Source organism: Gasterosteus aculeatus, chromosome 18, assembly GCF_964276395.1.
Source record: "Gasterosteus aculeatus chromosome 18, fGasAcu3.hap1.1, whole genome shotgun sequence".
NCBI lineage: Eukaryota > Metazoa > Chordata > Actinopteri > Perciformes > Gasterosteidae > Gasterosteus > Gasterosteus aculeatus.
Window position 1 is genome coordinate 4802593 of NC_135706.1, and position 12968 is coordinate 4815560.

General features: G+C 48.9%; 1 protein-coding gene and 1 long non-coding RNA gene across 10 annotated transcripts in view; one reads left to right on the forward strand and one right to left on the reverse strand.

Moving 5' to 3' along the window:
• Nucleotides 1–12968, forward strand: part of tab2 (TGF-beta activated kinase 1 (MAP3K7) binding protein 2) — a 44108-nt gene that overhangs the window by 14672 nt on the left and 16468 nt on the right. The gene's annotated exons all lie outside the window — the stretch shown is intronic.
• Nucleotides 1845–5606, reverse strand: LOC144389439 (uncharacterized). Its single transcript, XR_013453492.1, has 3 exons — nucleotides 5275–5606; nucleotides 5116–5157; nucleotides 1845–2171 (listed from the first exon to the last, which is right to left on the reverse strand). It is a non-coding gene; the product is annotated as an uncharacterized LOC144389439 (long non-coding RNA).

Consider the following 12968-nt stretch of genomic DNA (forward strand, 5'->3'; position numbering starts at 1 on the left):
CTGTATTCTATTTGTTCATGTAGTGACTTGATGAGTTGTAGATCGGTTTGTGATGTGTTACCCTGACTGCTTGGTTTAAAGAACTAGGGAGAGCAGAGCTTTTTGTGAATTTTGGCTGCTCCACTGAATTTGTGAGCCTTCTTAGAAGATAGGAAAATGCTTTATCTGTCTCCGCCCTCCCACTTCCTGGTGCATGCCTGCATGCGTGCATGTCTCATCTGGATTTTGCATACTGCGTTTCCCATTATTTTCTATTCCACACCTTGTCGTCGGAGCATCTTGCTCTGGACGAATATCTGAGCGGCATTCTCCGGACAAAACCAGAAGCGGTCCCTGAGGCTGTCCAAGTACAACATGGTCCACCCCAGACCCACAGAATAATAAATAATATGTGGAGGGCCTGCACTTAGCTGACTTAGTACTCAGATATGCATCCCTGTTTTGAAAGGTTTACATTGCCACAGTTTTTTTCTATGGAGCCAAATCCAGGTCAAAAGTTTTGTTCATTTGAAAAACAAATGTGAACCTGAAAGTTTTGTTGTTGAACATTGAAAAATACAACAATGTATTCAAAATAAAAAATAAGTGCACGAAAAATATTTTCGGGTTGATTATAGTTTTCACTCAGCTCTATACATATTTTTTAATAAACTTTTTTTTCAATCTTCACTTATATTTATTTTTTTATATTCACTATTATATTTTTCAGTAGCAGATTTTATATTTTCAGATACAAATCTTATATTTTCAGATACAAAACTTGTATTGTACCTTTCAGATCTTTTTTTTGCTTCTGATCTTCTTTTTTTTTAGATTCAGACTTATGACCCTGATGTGGCGTAGGGGGCGGGGCATCAACTTGGAGGGGCGTCAGCGAAGCGTTGTTAAAACACAAATGACAGCGCTCTGTAACCGCAGTGATGTTGACCAGTGTTTTTCAACCTTTTTTGCGTCAAGGCACACTTAAGACACAGAAAAAATCTCACGGCACACCAACAACCGGAAATTATATGAAAATCATATAAACATAGTTTCAGCATCCCAAACATAGTTTCAGCATGAGCATAATATACTCTAAGAAATCAGTGAAACGCGTGTTCTATTTGTTGTGTTTTATTAAACTTAACATCATCCTAATGCCAAGATGGCACAGGCTTTATGCCCAGGTACCTCTTAAGCCTGATTTATGCTTCTGCGTTTTCAGAGCGACGCAGACGCAAGACCCCCTTGCGTGTCCCTTGCGTCGCTTTTCACACCACCTTGCGTCCTTGCGTGTGTCGGAGTCTCACGTTTCCGCTTTCATAGCCCGATACCGCCATTATTAAAACGAAGAATGTTTACGAGAGAACGGATCAGATTTAAGAACTTTTCTCGAAAGAAATGCGTAAATATGACCGCTTATACACGGCGTCATTGGCGGGTTGTATAAGCGGGTTGGATTCACGGAGGGAGATCGCCGCAAACGCCGGTTTGAGGAACAAAGTTGTGGAGGAAAATACGGGCAGTGGCGATGCACGGGGCAATAAAGGCTATGATAAATAAACCAACAAATAAATAAATAGTTATCTAATGACTCTAGGTCGTCTTCAACAAAAACACGTCACACCGCCTGTTGTTCTGGAGGTGAATTGCTCTGCAACACATGCACAACCATGAATTGAAACGAGCGCGACCGACGCAAATGCAGAAGCATGCGCCGACCTTAAGCCTAGTTTATGCTTCTGCGTTTTCAGAGCGACGCCCTTGCGTGTCCCTTGCGTCGCTTTTCACACCTCCTTGCGTGTGTCGAGACATTTTTCTAGGCTTGCGTCGAAAGCTAGACTACTCGACACGAAAATATTTTTCATCCACTTATTTTTATTTTGAATACATTGTTGTATTTTTCAATGTTCAACAACAAAACTTAAACTTTCAGGTTCACATTTGTTTTTCAAATTAACAACTTTTGACCTGGATTTGGCTCCATATTTTCTTGTTTTTTTCTGCCATTTTCTCAACTTGGGTACACGAATAAAATCCTCCACCCTCCTCTTGGCCCAGGGCAGTGTTTGGAAGAATAATGCACAACAGTTTGTAAAGCTGATTGTCTCCCACAAACACCAACTCCAACAAGGTGTGAAAGTACGGTCACATGGTCCTGCATACTGCAACGTATGCCAACTGTTTTACACCTGGAAAGAAAAAACATATTCATTACATTACATTACATGTTATTTAGCTGACGCTTTTATCCAAAGCGATTTACAATAAGTGCATTCAACCATAAGGATACAAACTGAGAAGAACAAGAAACAAGAAAGTGCAATTTCCTCAAATAAGCCAATTTACAATTTGCTATAGATGAGTGACGTTACAAGTACAATTCAAGTGCTACAATTTGTTAGTCTTTAGTCGAGGTAGAGTCTGAAGAGGTGTGTCTTTAGTTTGCGGCGGAAGATGTGAAGGCTCTCTGCGATCCTGGTGTCTTCAGAGAGCTCGTTCCACCATTTCGGCGCAAGGACAGCAAAGAGTCGAGATCTAGTCGAGTGTTTTGCTCTCAGTGAGGGAGGGACGAGTAGTTTTGCAGATGCAGAGCGGAGAGTGCGGGTTGGGATGTAGGGTTTGACCATGTCCAGGATGTAAGCTGGACCCGATCCATTCACAGCATGGTACGTGAGCACCAATGTTTTGAACTGAATGCGGGCGGCCACCGGTAGCCAGTGAAGAGAGTGGAGTAGTGTGGGAGAATTTCGGAAGGTTGAAGACCAGTCGAGCTGCTGCATTCTGAATGAGCTGCAGCGGTCGACTGGCGGTGGCAGGGAGACCATCCAGGAGGGAGTTGCAGTAGTCCAGGCTGGAGATAACAAGAGCCTGAATCAGTACCTGCGCTGCCTTCTGAGTGAGAAGGGGACGTATTCTCCTGATGTTGTAGAGCGTGTATCTACAGGATCGCGTTGTCGCGGTGATGTTGGGAGTCAGCGAGAGTTGGCTGTTGAGTGTGACGCCGAGGTTCTTAGCGGTCAAAGTGGGCGTTAGTACGGAGTTTCCAAAGTTGACTGTCAGGTCCTGGGTAAGCGAATCTTTTCAGGGAAAGAAGTAGTTCAGTCTTGTCGGGGTTGATTTTCAGATGGTGGGCGGACATCCACTGAGAGATGTCAGTTAGACAGGCAGAGATCCGAGCCGCCACCTGGGTGTCCGAGTGAGGGAAGGAGAGAATTAGTTGGGTGTCATCGGCATAGCTGTGGTAAGAGAAGCCATGGGAGCGAATGACAGCGCCAAGAGAGTTGGTGTAAAGCGAGAACAGGAGGGGACCCAGCACGGAACCCTGAGGAACTCCAGTAGTAAGAGGACAAGGTTCCGACACAGATCCTCGCCAGGTTACCCGGTAGGTGTGGCCGTCGAGGTAGGACGAGAGAAGGGAGAGAGCAGAGCCTGTGACACCAAGTTCCTGAAGGGAGGAAATAAAGATCTGGTGGTTGACCGTGTCAAATGCAGCAGAGAGGTCCAGAAGGATGAGGACAGAGGAGAGAGAGGCGGCTCTAGCAGTGTGGAGTTGCTCTGAGACAGCAAGGAGAGCAGTCTCTGTGGAGTGGCCTGCCTTGAAACCTGACTGGTGGGGGTCAAGGAGGTTGTTACAGTGGAGATAAGAGGAGAGTTGATTAAAGATAGCACGTTCAAGGGTTTTGGACAAAAAGGGAAGAAGAGAGACCGGTCTGTAGTTGTTTTCTTCAGAAGGGTTGAGGGTAGGTTTCTTCAGGAGGGGGTTGACTCTTGCCTCCTTCAGAGAATTGGGAAAACAGCCAGATAACAGAGCGTTGTTGATGAGACAGGTGAGGAACGGAAGAAGGTCAGGTGCGATAGATTGTAGAAGATGTGATGGAATGGGGTCAAGAGGGCAGGTGGTCGGACGGGCAGAGGTTTACTAGGGTAAGAATTTGATTAGGAGAGAGGGCGGTGAAAGAGGCCTTCGTCATATGAAACATCTTTCTTGAGATTTGGTTTGGAAAGTGTACTTATAGATTGTACTTTACCTGCCCTGGGAGTCTGTGTTGGGGCTTGTCAGTTGGCAATTCATGTTTCCACAACGTAAGTAAAACCAGCTGCAGTGCCCTGTCATTGTTTATGCTCTTTCTGTTCACTTACTCATTTTTTGCTTTTTTGAGGTAAGTTTCTTGAAAGAAACCGTACAGAAAAAATGTGTGGTTTACAATAGGTCTTTTCATGTTGCTATAGTTTCTATTTTAAGCCTAGGCTGTAGTACTTGCATATAATGCCCTCAGGAGTGTAAAGAAGGGAGGCGGGACTTTAAAAACAACTGTTGTGCAGAGGTGAAAGATTCTTGCTCAGCCTCTCACTACGGCTGCCGCTTACGGCTGAATTTATACACAAGAAAATGTTCCGTGAACATACAAATTGGTGTTGTAATTGAGCATCGTTGACCTATCCGGGACCCCCTCACTGTCCAGGCCTGTATGTGAACCTCAGATTAATTCGTTTCTTTTAAACTGTGGTGGTTAACCTGAAAGTTTTACTTGCGATATCTGTGTGTATTAAGCGACCAGACCCACTATGCATTTGCATTTTTTACTTAAACCGCGTTTGCTCATCGTTAGCGCTTTTGTACAACCACCACGACTACGCCACAGCTTTGTGAAGCTCCTCGGTTATCGGTGTCCATGTATATATGCAGTCGTAAGATTGTTCAGGACATGAATCCATAAGAGGAAAATGTTTCTCTGACGGTGGCTAGACTAAACCACAGATTTGCTTTTGATATTTCATTGGTCCGCAGATGTTCGCGTACTAAAGGCTGTCATATTGATACTGATGTTTTGATGCAGATTTTAGCTGTCTCAAACTCTTCCCAAATAATAATGATCTGTTGTTGACAATCTGTAGTTATTCCAAAGTGCCATGAGGTTTTGGGGCAGACCGAAGGACCGTTTTTGCAATGCAGATCTGAGTGGGCTGTGAGAAAATCTCAAATGCTGTTTAAGATGAGATGATTACTAGCAGCAACATTGTCGAGTAGTAATGTTGGTTTAAAAGTATTCAGAAACAGCGAATGTTGTGCAGGAAGTGCCTTCACTATTGACCTAAGACTGTCAGAGACCAGAGGGTGTTCATTCCACATACCTGTCATTACTCTGAAGCGACCTTTTATTCCCAGGTGGCGACCTGTAGAGGAAGAGGAAATGCACAAAATGAAAGATTTTTTTTCTTTTTTCACTAGGCAAATTGAGACAATCCTTAGTTCTATAGACACATGTTGCAGATAATGCGCTCAACTCTTACCCTAGATGAATAAAAGTTTTAAAAAACACGATGATTAGGCTGGTGTGATTTGCAACCTTTTTGGGTTGGAAACCGTTTTTGAAGGGAAGCGATCGCAACACATGGCATGAGTCACAATGACCTCAGTTGCCCACTCAAAGTAGGATTAGGACATAGTAGGATTAAAACAATCCAGTATTTCACATGATATAATCCAATAATGGAGAAGTTGATCGTTTTCTTGTTTACTGAGAGCCTGTTGACTTCTATTCTAAGCATTTTGCTTGGGGTCGAGGTGAATGGCGGCTGTGAGGATCCAAGATGGAGAGCACATATTTGTACTTTAAGGAACTGCTGCTGCTTGCTGAGCTCAGCGTTTTGTTTGCGAGTAGAAGAGGTGGGAGGAGGAAAGGAGGACCTAAAAGTGGGAGGGTGGTCAGAGTCGACTGGTGTCTGAGCCCAAGAACAAACACACGCATGCACAGAGAGACAGCAAAGCAAGCTGCGGCAAGCGTTCAACTGCTTCAGCCACTTGCCACCTCTGAATAAATCCCTCCCCCTTTTCTCCTCTTCTTCCTGTACACAGCCTTCTTTTTTTTCCAACCGATACATTTACACTGTTAACGGGGGGAAACAAAAAAAGATGTGGACTGGCAGTCCATTGACTGCACGCAGAGCTCAAGGAGAGAGGTACTCCTGCGTGTTTCTAAGACCTCCCAGTTTCCCACAGTGCCTTGGGAGGGGTTGGTCGACCTGGGGAGGAAGTGCCCTCGCCTGCTTCCAATAAACCACTAGCTGCAGGCTGCGTTGCTGAAGATTTCCTGCACACACACACAGGCACATGTTTGCATACAAAATACTATTTTGAATGAACACCCAGTTTTTAAAAGGTGGGCCCGTCTCTCTCTCTCTCTGTCTCTGTCTCTGTCTCTCTCTGTCTCTGCGCGCATGCATGCTCTGGGGCCCGGGCTTCATGGCACAGTCGATTGCAATTTGGGTGGTGCACATGTCCGGTTTCTGTTCTCGCTGCCTGGGACAAAAGAAATGCTTCATATTTGAGGCACTCTTGACCGTAAACGTGTCGTCTTCTAGTGCTCTCATTATTATGATGAATTTAAATGAGCTCAAAACACATCTAACTTTATTACAATCCTCATTAGGGCTGCAACTAACGATTATTTTGATAATCGATTCATTTCCAACCCTTTATTCTAAAACAACTGCAAATTCACATTGCAAAAATACTTCACAAAGTACAGGTTGCTCCTTGAATATAATAATTTATTAAAAAATAAAGAAAAACATCAGAAAATGTAGCAGGATTTGTTTTAACGTAAGAATTTGTTCTCTATACTACACTCACAAACTCTCACTCACAAACACAACCCCATGTTTACTTGAAGCTTATTCATTGAATTATTACCATCATTGTAGTGCAAGTAAATGTATACACCCCATCTAAGTACAGCTAAAAAACAACCAAGTGCTATGAGATGAATTTAAAATGGCATTTGTAAATAAATGCATTAGAGGCTTCTTAGTTAGCCGCGCTGGTTTAATGGATCACAGTGTCTCCCTTTACAGGCGTAACATCAACTACTGTATACCCAGAGTGTGAGCGCAAGCGCACTAGACTACCGTTTGTGAAAGCATTAAACACACACAAATATATTTGTCAACAATAACCAATATGGGACAAAGTATGAAATACAAGACAACAGATTGAAAAATGAATGGTCCAAAAGGGCGAGTAAATAAAAACGTGTCTTAGTCTTGCTAACTGCTTTACTGCTGTTATTAGCGAGCTATCGCAGCTGGATGACGAGTAAACAGCAGCAGCGAAGCATTGACACACTTTTAAGGCTCTCACGTGTCACACATCAAGCGTGACAGTCAGTCATTTCGTCTTTAGTCTTTAGTAACGTGTCATGTGACTCACAACAACTGCCGGCGCTGCTGGCTCCTCTTTTCTCTACGTCGGCTCGGTGCTTTTACTTTTGCTCCGTGCCCATCTCCGCAACTCATTGAGTGACGTAATAATCGCAGTAAACACAATGAATCGATAATGACATTCGTTGCCAACGCTTTTAATAATCGAATTTTATCAATTTCATTGATTCGTTGTTGCAGCCCTAATCCTCATATACATATGAGGCTCAACCTCTGGCCATAAGAGTTTTAAGGGAAATGTTATTGTCTAAAATGTATTACATCTTAGTACTATGAGAGCAAATACGCGTGAGATTCTGACAATAAGAGACATGGTTTCAGGATGTTCTAAGATCATGCTAACGACGGACAACCATTTGAAGTTTCCATCGATGACCGGATCACAGTTTATCTTTGGAGGTTTATTTTAGCCGGACTCGTGACATTAACACGGTGGAAAACCGCTTTGGTTCGCAGCTTTTGTTGTGATTACTCGAAAAAGGTCCACAGTTAAACCTGCTCTCCTCGGCAAAGTTTCCATGCAGGGCCTGAGCATTCCTACGCTCCCTGGGAGGCGATGTAAAACAAATTCATCAAAACGTAAGAATAAAGTGTAATTCTTTTGAAGCAATGAGTATCACGGGAACATGAAGATGAAATTGCATGTGAGGAAGTGGGTCTGCAGTCTGAGGTGAACCGCACACTGCGACTACATTACACCACGGGAAAAGCAGCCTTCTAACATCATCTAGCCCGACAAATCCATCCTGTCAATGTCAGTCACCTTGAATTGTTTTTTGGGCATTCTTTGGATCCTTGGACGTAAATTGCTGTTTGATATTTTTTGTGTTAACGGTCTTTGTTATGCAACTAAGCAAGTTAAGCAAGTTCCTTCTGCAACGTCCTAATTCTCTTTACTGATTATAGCTTCTCCTCCAACATATCTGTTGCAAATATGTTCAGGGTCATTAGAGAAAAATATCTAGAAATAATTTTGAAGCCTGCTTATTAAAAAAAAATATATATATATATATATATATATATATATTTATTTTATATATATATATTTATTTATATATATATATATATATATATATTATACCCACAGTGCTGTCATTAGCATTATTTTTACTTTTGTGTGATCTTTTTATTCATGTGAAACAGAATAGAGTTTGGGAAATAAGAATGCAATTCAACAGTGATCTCAAATCTTATGCTTAATCAGAGCATTTATTTAACTTCCCCCCTGCATCATGCAGCTGGTGACACAGGCATTTACTGGAGCATTTCTCATATTAAGCATACAGTTTGTACAAAGATATCGAACAGGGGCCATCAGCGTTGCACCTGAACTTCAGGGACCAGGCATCATGAATGGAGCCACGATACTACGAGTTACCGTGGCAACCATCTGTCACGACTGTAGGTTCTCGGGGCGCAGAGACAACACGACACGGCAGGGTTGGTCGCAATACAATATGTTTTTATTGCAGTTGTCCCACACACACACGGAGCAGTGAGGTCCCCGCGTCTCTCTCCTTGTCGCCGCTCTCACTGCTCTTAAAAAGACAAACACAACGTTAGATTGGCATCAGCTGTGCAGATGCCAATTGCTCCCACCTGGCACCGTTCCCTGAGCCACTCCCCCCTCTCTCCCGCTGCAGACGAGCCAAAACCACGCCCGCCACCACATACCCCCACCGCCCGACTTCGGCCGGGAAGCCCACCGGCCTAACCTACTCCCCCCCCCCCCCCAAGAGGGCGGGAGAGGAAGTCTGCCACGACCATCTGCGCCCCCGGCCTATGGACCACTCTGAAGTTAAAAGGCTGTAGCGCCAGATACCACCGGGTGATCCGGGCGTTGGTATCCTTCATGCGGTGGAGCCATTGGAGCGGGGCGTGGTCCGAACAGAGGGTGAAAGAGCGTCCCAGGAGGTAGTAGCGCAGAGAGTCCACCGCCCACCGGATGGCCAGGCACTCCTTTTCCACCGTGCTGTACCTGGCCTCCCTCTCGGACAGCTTCCGGCTGATGTATAAGACTGGGCGGTCGACCCCCTCCACCTCCTGGGACAAAACGGCCCCCAGCCCTCTGTCCGATGCGTCAGTCTGCAGAGTGAAGGGAAAAGAAAAGTCAGGGGTATGGAGGAGTGGTTCCCCACAAAGAGTCTGTTTCACCTTCTCAAACGCCTGCTGGCACTGCTCCGACCACTGGACCGGATCTGACGCACCTCTCCGGGTCAGGTCGGTCAAGAGGCTGGTGAGGTCCGCGAAGCCGGGAATGAACCGCCTGTAATACCCCGCCAGCCCCAAGAACCGCCTCACCTCTTTTTTCGTCTTGGGCCGCGGGCAGGCCGCAATCGCCGTCGTCTTGTCTACCTGAGGACGCACCTGCCCGCCCCCCAAGTGGTACCCCAGATACCGGACCTCCCTCCGTCCAACTGCACACTTCCCCGGGTTGGCGGTGAGCCCCGCCCGTCTCAGGGACTCCAGCACCGCGCCCACCCGCCGCACATGCTCCGCCCAGGTGGCGCTGTGGATAATGACGTCATCCAAGTAGGCGGCAGCATATGCAGCGTGGGGACGCAGCACCCGATCCACGAGACGCTGGAACGTGGCCGGGGCACCGAACAAGCCAAAGGGAAGTGTGGTAAATTGGTATAACCCATACGGAGTGGAGAACGCCGTTTTTTCCTTGGACTCTGGAGACAGAGGAATCTGCCAGTAGCCCTTGGTTAAATCCAGTGTCGTAAAGAAACGTGCAGAACCCAGCCGGTCCAGGAGTTCGTCGACCCGGGGCATTGGGTAGGCATCAAACCGTGACACATTATTCACCCTGCGATAGTCCACACAGAACCGTACCGACCCATCTTTCTTAGGCACAAGAACGATGGGGCTACACCAGGCGCTGTGGGACTCTTCTATTACCCCCATCTCCAACATACTAGCCAATTCCCCCTGAACCACTTTTCTTTTGTGTTCGGGCATCCTGTAGGGACGTGATCTCACCGTCACCCCCGGGGGCGTCTCGATTCGGTGAGCTATCAGGTCGGTCCGGCCTGGCAGGGGGGAGAACACGTCAGCAAACTGCTTCTGCAACTGGGCGATGTCCGTTCTCTGGTCCTCGGAGAGACGGGCCTCGTACGGGAGCGGGGTGGGATCAGCCGCTTTTGGCACCTCCGGCCCCAGCTCTTCTCTTTCCGGTACCGCGGACACCAGGGCAACAGACTCCGCCTCCCTCCAGGCTTTCAGGAGGTTTAGGTGGTATATTTGCGTCGCTCCGCCCCGGTCAGACCGCACCACCTCATAGTCGACATCCCCCACCTGCCGTGTGACCTCAAAGGGCCCTTGCCACTTAGCCAGGAGTTTAGAGTTGGAAGAAGGAAGTAACACAAGTACCTTTTCTCCCGGCGTGAATTGCCGCAGCCTGGCTCCTCTGTTGTACAGCCGTTGTTGCCGTTCCTGGGCCTGGAGCAAATTCTCTCGTGACATTTTACCCAGTGTGTGGAGCTTTGCTCGCAGGTCCAGGACGTACTGGATCTCGTTCTTGCCAGGGCTCGGACCTTCCTCCCAGCTTTCCTTAATTAGGTCCAGCACCCCCCTCGGCGTCCTGCCAAACAAAAGTTCAAAGGGAGAAAACCCCGTGGAGGCCTGGGGAACCTCCCGCACTGCAAACAACAGAGGGTCAAGCCAGTTATCCCAATTACGTTCATCTTCGCTAATAAATTTACGGATCATGGACTTCAGAGTCTTATTCATACGTTCCACCAGCCCATCCGTCTGCGGGTGATACACGCTAGTGCGAATGGACTTGATGCCCAGTAACCCGTAAAGCTCTCTCAGTGTGCGCGACATGAACGAGGTGCCCTGGTCAGTCAGAATCTCTCTAGGGATTCCGACTCGGGAGATGACCTGAAACAGAGCCTGCGCGACACTCTTTGCAGAGATGTTGCGCAACGGTACTGCCTCTGGATATCGCGTTGCGTAATCCATGAGGACTAACACAAAGCGATATCCGCGTGCGCTCCGGTGAAACGGCCCGATGAGGTCCATCCCGATCCGCTCGAACGGAACCTCCACCAACGGCAGAGGACGCAACGGCGCCCTCGGGATGGCCGGAGCGTTTACTAACTGACACTCCGGGCAGGACGCGCACCGGCGGCGCACGTCCCCCCGGATGCCTGGCCAATAAAATCGGGTCATTATCCGGTCTAGCGTTTTTTCGTATCCCATATGCCCCGCCATCGGGTTATAATGAGCCGCCTGGAAAATCATTTCCCGACGGCTTTTCGGCACCAGCAACTGGGTGTTTTCCTGCCCCGTCAGAGTGTCACGACTCACTCTATACAGTCTGTCCCTAATCAATGAAAAGTGCGGATATGATTGCGCCGCGTCAGGGCGCACCAACTGACCATCAATCCTAATCACTTGGTCGTAGGCTGAGCGTAGAGTATCGTCACGAGACTGCTCGAGTGGAAAATCTTCCATGGAGCGAAACCCGGGAACCGGCGGAGTCTCTACGAGAGGCCGACTCGCCCTCCCCGTCTGCAGCGTCGGACGACCTCGCGTCACCGCTGAGCACCGCGCACATACCGCATAACCCTGTCGGTCGTGAACGCACCCCCGCGGCCAGCCCCATTAGCTTATCAAATCCTGGCCAATCTGTTCCCAAAATCACAGGGTGCGTCAGGCGGGAGCTAACCGCTGCCTTCACACTATGCTTTTTCCCTCTATGCCTAAATTCTACGGACACTATGGGATACTCGTGAACGTCCCCATGCACACACCTTATTCTCACCCGTGACGCCTCCACCAATGCCCCGGGCCGAACCAGGCTCTGGTGAATCATAGACTGCATGCAGCCCGAATCAACCAACGCCTGGCGTATACCCCCCTGGATTCTTACCGGAACGCGGTACGTCGCTCCCGGACCGGGGGAGGGTGTTGAAACGCCGGCAACCCGAATCACCTGTCCCACCTCCATCAGCGGACACTCTCTCCGGAGGTGCCCGGGCTGCCCGCACCTCCAACATTCCTGCCCCGGCGTTTGAGAACCCCCCTGTGGGTCGGGAAGGGCACCGGAGCGCTCTGCGGTCTCCGGGTAGCGGGCCGGAAGGAACGAAGTCCGTCGCGGGGCCGGCACGGGTCGTTGCCCCTCTCGCCGTCGCGCTGGTCGGGCCGGGGATGGCGTACCCTCCTCGTCCCGCTGACCGCTGGGGTGCACCGCCAGGTGATCCTCTGCGAGGGTGATGGCCGCTTTGAGGGTCGGTGGGCGGTGGTACTTCACCCACGCTGCCGTCCGGGCCGGGAGCCCCTCCGCAAACTGCTCCAGGACCACCTTCTCCATTACGGCCTCCATCCCCCCAACGCCGTTGGGCAGCAGCCATCTGTTCGCGGCGTCTTTGAGCCGCTGTCCGTACGCGAATGGCCGGTCCCCCGGCTCCAACCTGGTCTGCCGAAACCGCCGGCGATGGTCCTCTGGCAGCAGCCCCAGCCTGTCGGTGACCGCCTTACGCACGGATGCGTAGTCCCGCCGGGCCGCCGGTGGCAGCCCCATGGCCGCCGTCTGCGCCTCCCCGGATAAGAGAGGCAGAAGCCGGACCGACCACTCCTCCGCCGGCCAGCTGCACGCCTCTGCCATCGCCTCAAAGGCCTCCAAAAAGGACTGCGCGTCATCTTCCGCTGTCATGCGATGGAGCGCCAGTCCGGTCAGCGCCGCGGGCCCAGGCGTTCGCTGAGCGTCGGCCGGTCGCGCCGCCAGTTGCTCCAGAGCCTGGGCCTGACGCCCC